The sequence below is a fragment of the Coenobita brevimanus genome, chromosome 82, assembly GCF_032717465.1.
Source record: "Coenobita brevimanus isolate Jiangsu-jjx chromosome 82, ASM3271746v2, whole genome shotgun sequence".
NCBI lineage: Eukaryota > Metazoa > Arthropoda > Malacostraca > Decapoda > Coenobitidae > Coenobita > Coenobita brevimanus.
Window position 1 is genome coordinate 5,801,610 of NC_137035.1, and position 6,855 is coordinate 5,808,464.

Below are 6,855 nucleotides of genomic sequence, written 5' to 3' on the forward strand. Positions count from 1 at the left end.
CGGGCGGGCGTGAGAGGTGGCCCGAGCAGGTGGTGGTGGTCTTGAGAGTCGGGGTGGGAGGGGAAGTGGGCGTATGGGGTGGGCAGGTTGTTTCGCGTGTTGTGGGCGCAGTTGGTGGAGTGGGTGTACGCAAGGTGGGTGGGGGAGGGGTGGTGGTAGTGGGTTGTGGTGAGGGTGTGGTGGCGTGGGCGGAAGAGGTGGGAGTGGGCGTTGAGGGGGGGGCAACGGAGGGAAGGAGTGAGGGTGAGCAAGGGGTGGCGGGGGAGGCGTCAGGTGAGGTGCTGGGGGTGGTGGCAGCCGGGGAGGCGAAGGTGGTAGGGGGGGTGGAGTGGGAGGGTGAGGAGGAAACGTAGCACTCATATGTAAATGTAGAGGGTGGTGCGGGGGCTGGAGGGGGCTGGGGGTGTGGTGCCAGGGTGAGGGAGGTGGGCGTGTGGAAAGGCCGCACGTGGCGGTTGCGAAGGGTACGGGGAGTGCCGTGGTAGTCTATGACCACCTGGTATGGGTTGGGGACGCGGGTGATTGTGTGGGGCCCCATGAAGCGGGGGGCGAGCTTGTGGGGAGTGGGGAGTTGGGCGATGACGACTGTGTCACCCGGGTTGAAGGGGTTGGAGGCTGTGTCGGGTCCAAGGTCCAGATTCTTTTGTAGGTGGTGTATCCGCCCTTTTAGCAGGTGTAGCAGGTCTGTAGTGGGAGCGGAAGCTGGCGGCTGCAGGTGGTGGTGTAGGGGTAGTAGGAGGGGAGTTTCCCCAAAGATTCTCTCATGGGGGGAAACCCCGTCTTCTCGTGGGCACGAATTCATGCCCCATTGGACAATTTTCACATGCGCCGGCCAGTTGTTGTTCTTTGTAGCCTCGATTTGGGTGCGTAGCTGATTGATAAGGGTGCGATGGCTACCTTCACATACGGCGTTCCCTCGAGGCCAGTATGGTGAGGAGTGGGAGATCTTATATTCGAAAATTCTGGCTAGCTCCTCCCAGACTTTTCCGGAGAACTTGGGGGCATTATCGGAATGGATGGCTTGTGGGATGCCAAAGTATGGGAACACGTGTCGGAGAAGGGCATCGGCGACAGCGACGGCATGATGTTCCTTAGCCAGGCAGGCTACTATGAATTTTGAATACGTGTCTACAAAAGTGATCACATATTTATATCCAGATTTGGGGGGAAGAGGGCCTACTACGTCGATCGCCAGGAGTTGCCAGGGCTTGTGGGCGGTGATATGGCCCAATGGTCCGGCGGTCCGGGTGATATCTTTCCCAAGCACACAGGCGCGGCAAGTCTGGATAATTTCCTTGGCGAGGGTGGAGGGATTTGGGGCCTAGTACTGTAAATGTCGTTGAACACCTGTAATAATTTTTTGGTGCCCAAGTGGATGCCGTTGTGGGCATGGAGGTGGCGCAGGGTGTCACGTGCCGCATCGGGGGTCAAGAGGATATGCCCGGATGGGGTTAGGAGGTGGTCGCCCTGTCGGCATAGCTTAGGGAATAGGTGGGCAGGTATCCAGGGGGGCCGTTCCTTGTGGTGCCAGAGCTGTAGGAGGTCCGGGTCTGGCTGTACCGTGTGGATGGGGAGGCGGGAGAGGGCATCTGCATTGGTGTGGAGCTTTCTGGGCCTGTATGAAATTTCGTACTGAAACTCCTCTAGGGTGTCGCGCCACCTGACGAGTTGGGCGTTATGGGAGTTCGACTGGCGTAACCACTGGAGTGATTGGTGGTCAGTGATTATCGTGACTTGGGTCCCGGAAAGATAAGCCCTAAAATATTGGAGGGCCCAGATTATGCCGAGGCATTCTTGCTTGGTGGCAGCATAATTCTTTTCAGTTGGATTCAGAGTGCAACTGGCGCACGCAATGATGTGTTCTCTGCCGGCCTGTACCTGGGCTACGACGGCGCCTATCGCGGTAAGGGACACATCGGTGTAGAGGCGAAAAGGGAGGGCATAGTCGGAGAAAGCTACGATGGGGGCAGAGACGAGCTTGTCTTTTAGCTGTTGAAAAGCAGCTCGTTGGTCCTCGGTCCAGAGAAAAGGTTCCCCTTTCCGTGTCAAATCGTGAAGAGGCTTGGCAATCTGCGCGAATCCCTTCACGAAGCGACGGTAATAGGACGTGAGTCCCAGGAAGGCGCGGACGCCGTGGACATCCTGCATCAGCGGTATGTCCGCTATGGCACGGAGCTTGTCAGGATCTGGGGAAATTCCTGCTTGGGAAATAGTATGTCCCAGGAATGAGACGGTTCTAGTGGCTAGGACACATTTAGAAGGATGTAGCTTGAGGCCTGCCTGGTGAATTCTGGTGAAAACTCGACGGAGGCGCTGCAAGTGGTCGGCCCAGGTCTGGCTAAAAACAATGACGTCGTCAAGATAAGCTAAACATATTTCCCAATGAGGCTGCTCAAGACAGATTCCATTAGTCTGGAGAAAGTGGCAGGGGCGTTGCAGAGGCCAAATGGCAGAACATTAAATTCGTAATGTTTGCCATTACTGGTGGAAAAGGCCATCTTGCCTCGATGGTCCGGATGGACGGGGACTTGCCAGTATCCAGACTGGAGGTCGAGGGTAGAAAACCAAGAGACCTCATAGAGAGAGGCTAGGGAATAATGCGGGGGATGGGGGTGGGATCTTTAATGGTGATGTCGTTCATGCGGCAGTAGTCGATGCAAAATCTCATCGTGCCATCTTTCTTTTTTACTAGAATGATGGGGGAGGACCATGGGCTGGTGGAGGGGGAAATAACACCTGCCTCTACCATTTCGCGCACCTGGTGGTCCTCCTCTTCTCTCTGTCAGGGGTTCTTATGTCGGGATGGTTGTCGTATAGGTGGGCCTGTCATATGAATTTCATGCGACAGGTACATGGTATGCCCTATATCTGCTGGTCCTGTCGCAAACAAATCCTGGAAATCCAGGAGGAGGCAGCGTAGGGTGTCTGTCTGCTGGTCGGAGAGATGGTCAGGGATGGGGGGTAGAGGGGTGGGGAGGTAGGAGGAGGATGGGGCACAAGGCTCGGCTTCCTCCATCTCTCCGATGATAAGCCCCTCGGGGAGGGTGAGAGGGGACGGGGCGAGATTGGCGATGTGGATGGCGGCGTGGTGGGGTGGGAGGAAGGTGGGGGACACAAGGCAGACAGAAAGGGCTTCGGAGGGGAGGAGGGGAGAGAACAAAACGAAGGGACCTGAGGGCCTGTGGAGGGGCACCCAAGCCTCATGGTGGGAGGGGATGGTAACAGCGGCGGAGACGGTGGCGGGGAAAGGAGCAGGAGTGGGGTGAAAAGGCACGGGAGGGGGAGGAGAGGGGGATGGGGGAAGGGGGGGAAGGGGGGCACTGGGGGGAGGAAGGGGGCGAATCCTCCGGCCGGGGCCACGGCGTGCATGTGCAAACGGCCAGGGTGGAACGGAGTGGGGGGCAGAACTGAAGTTATCGGTGGCGACAGTCGATCGTAGCTCCGAGTTTTTGGAGCAAGTCCAGTCCTAAATACCCGTCATAACTCCGGCAGGAGGAATAAAAAATGATGAATGGATGTTGGGTGGACACCGGCTGGTGGGTGTCGACCCGTAGGGCCCGAGTTTCCCCACAGACGGGCAGGGGTCCATCCCCCGCGTCCACAAGGTGAGTGATAGTAGGGCGGAGTGGGCCAAACTGTGATCTGTGGCGGGAGAAATAGTGGCTGTAAAGGCAGGACCTGGCCGCTCCTGTATCGACTAGCAGTCTGGCCTTCACGCCGTTTATTTTCATCTTGTGGTATACTGGGGGGCGATACTTAGAGGTAATGGCCCCCGCCACCGTGGGTTGGTGCGGGGGCGGGCCTAAAAATCCAGCTGGCTAGGGCTTTCATTCTCCTGTCCCTGTTCCAGTTCTCCTGAATGGGGCTCGTCCATGGGCATCAGCTCGTCCTCTGGGGCCTCGCCTTCTAAGGCGGACACTTTACACGAACCCGGGGCTGTGATTCTGCGGCGAGCAGCTTTAAGCTGGTCCCATATGTCATGAAGGGGGCAGCGGGAGTTGCAGACTGTGAATTCCCATGGGTTGACAAGAATTAGGTTCGGGTTTTCTCGCAGCGTGGGGCGCCGGGAGGGGTGTGCCCTGGGCGGGCTAGGCGCCGGGGTCGGGCTGGTGTGAGGCAGAGGTGGACGTGGTGTGGCTGGGGGAGCTTGGGGTCGCGTGGGGAATTTTTAAACAACATAGATTTGCTGTGGAGAAGGGCAGGCGGTCAGGAGGTGCCGTATCAGCTGTATATCTCTATCCATGTCTCCATTTGGGTCATGGATTGTGAAGTGTTGCTTAACAACACTCGGGAGCACTCTGAGCAGTGTTAAATGTACGCTGATCCCGGGTTTCCTCATCTGCCTCCGGGTAGGCAGCAGTAACCAGGCGTCTTGCCTGTATCAGGGTATTATCTAAATCCCCGTCGAATGAAAACTATCCAATTGGGATAGAGCGACCACTTTCCCTAATGATGGGGTGATGGCTTGTACAGTGAACTTTGTAAAGTTCTGCCAGGTGAGTTCTGGGACGATTTTCGGTGCTATGTTCGCCTCCGCTTTACCCAATAGTGGTAGTGTGACTGCAATTTTCTGTTGGTCATTTTCAAAGCCAATATCCAATAAGGGTTTAATTATTTGCCAGATATGTGTGTATATCATACTGGTCGGGGTCAAATTTGGGTAACTGAACGTGCGGTTTAGTTACCGTTTTGCCAAATATTCCTGATTACCTCTCTTTTACGCCCAGGTCAAGAACCACCGCTGGCCACCAGTGTAATGCTAGGTGTAAATAGGCTCGACTTCTCGTTCCTAAAACACCTAACGTGGAGCGGGGTCTTCTTTCGAGACTGGAGCTTAGTGTAATAGAGGCAGGACACAAAAACTCTAGGCAATAACCTTTACACGTATATTACCACAATTAGACACGGGACAAATCAGCAGATATTACAACATAATATATAGCAATATAAAACCCTTATCTAGGACATGTGTATCTCGCAGGATACTTGCTTATCTGATATTAATGCCAACCGGTCAAACCTAGTGTCTTCAGGGTACAGTGAATATAGGCGCGCGCGTGAGGCGCGGGGAGTGAGTCTCACAAAGTGGGGGGAAGAAAAGAGGGGGGGGTGCGGGGAGTGACTTGTGACAGCTAGGGAGGAGTTATGGTAATACTGGAGAGAGGCAAGAATTAACAATGAGGATTACATGTTTTCCAATAGCAAAGGGACTTTGGTAATTGATTCTATTCTTGGTTTACACTTACATTAGATACTGGGACGAGGGAATGTCATACAGGATTTACGGGTAGCGGGAGTGAGGGAATATCACTAACACTTTCTCGTATTACTTCTTTAGAGCTCACAGCAGTAGAGGGGTATTACTATGGAGGAATTTCCAGGCGGCACAGTCTTACTAATTGTATATAAGGGACGTCACTCATAAATATAGTTCATCAGATCTTGGTTCGCACACTCGTCCTTTATTCTCTCAATGTGATCTTACTTGCCCCGATATTCATTATATTAAGTCACTGCACGATACTACACTAGGCAAAGTCACAATTAACCTGAATCACTTGCACTGTTTCTGGGCAGCATCACACGTATTCATCGTGGGGGGCAGGGGCGGGAACACACCGTCGGCAATCCTGCCAGGCTAGGGGCACCGCCAAGGGGAGGCATGCCAAGAGGGCACGGGACAACTCGTAGGGGCATCCTCTCTCGTCCTGGGCTACCCGTGGCTTCCGGGCTGGGCTCAGGGGTATGGCCCTTGGGACTGGGGCCGAATAGCTCCAGGAACCTCTGGTGTAAGTTTCGGCCGGAGGTGGGGGCCTTACGTCGTCGTGGGGGCATATGGAGATCTCGCCCGGGTGTCCTGGGGAGGATTGGGAGAGACTGCAGACTGTGGTCTCCAGCATCTAGGGGCGCCGACAGGGGAGGGCTGCGGCATCGGCTTACGCTGGGGCCTGACAGGTGCATCTGTTCCAGAGCCAGGCATAGGGAGCGGAGGCCAGGGGAGGCTGTGAGGCCTGTCTGGGCCACTCTGGTACAGGAGGCCTGGGCTCTTGTCTCCTGCCGGGGTGACATCTCGCTCCTTGCCTCCTTCTGTGCACCTTCGGAGCGACAGTGGGCCATCTCATGAGGGCGGGAGCGACAATAGGCCGTCTCTACCAGGGCACCTTCGGAGTGACAATAGGCCGCCTCACGAGGAGGGGAGCGGCAATAGGCCGTCTCTACCAGGGCACCTTCGGAGCGACAATAGGCCGTCTCTACCAGGGCACCTTCGGAGCGACAATAGGCCGTCTCTACCAGGACACTTTCGGAGCGACAATAGGCCGTCTCACGAGGGCGGGAGCGACAATAGGCCGTCTCACGAGGGCGGGAGCGACAATAGGCCGTCTCTACCGGAGCACCTTCGGAGCGACAATAGGCTGTCTCATGAGGAGGGGAGCGACATTAGGCCGTCTCTACCAGGACACTTTCGGAGCGACAATAGGCCGTCTCTACCACGACACTTTCGGAGCGACAATAGGCCGTCTCTACCAGGACACTTTCGGAGCGACAATAGGCCATCTCACGAGGAGGGGAGTGACAATAGGCCATCTCTACCGGGACACTTTCGGAGAGACAATACGCCGTCTCACGAGGGCGGGAGCAACAATAGGCCGTCTCTACCACAACACTTTCGGAGCGACAATAAGCCGTCTTACGAGGAGGGGCGCCGTCTGGAGTGTCTAGAACAACTCCACCCCTAGCTGGTTCAACAGTCCCACTCCGTGAAGGTAGTGTCCTTCTCTTACGACGGCGACAGCGTGGTGGCTGCGTGACATAGGGACGCACGGCCCGGGCTGACATATGCCGTTGTTGCTGGGG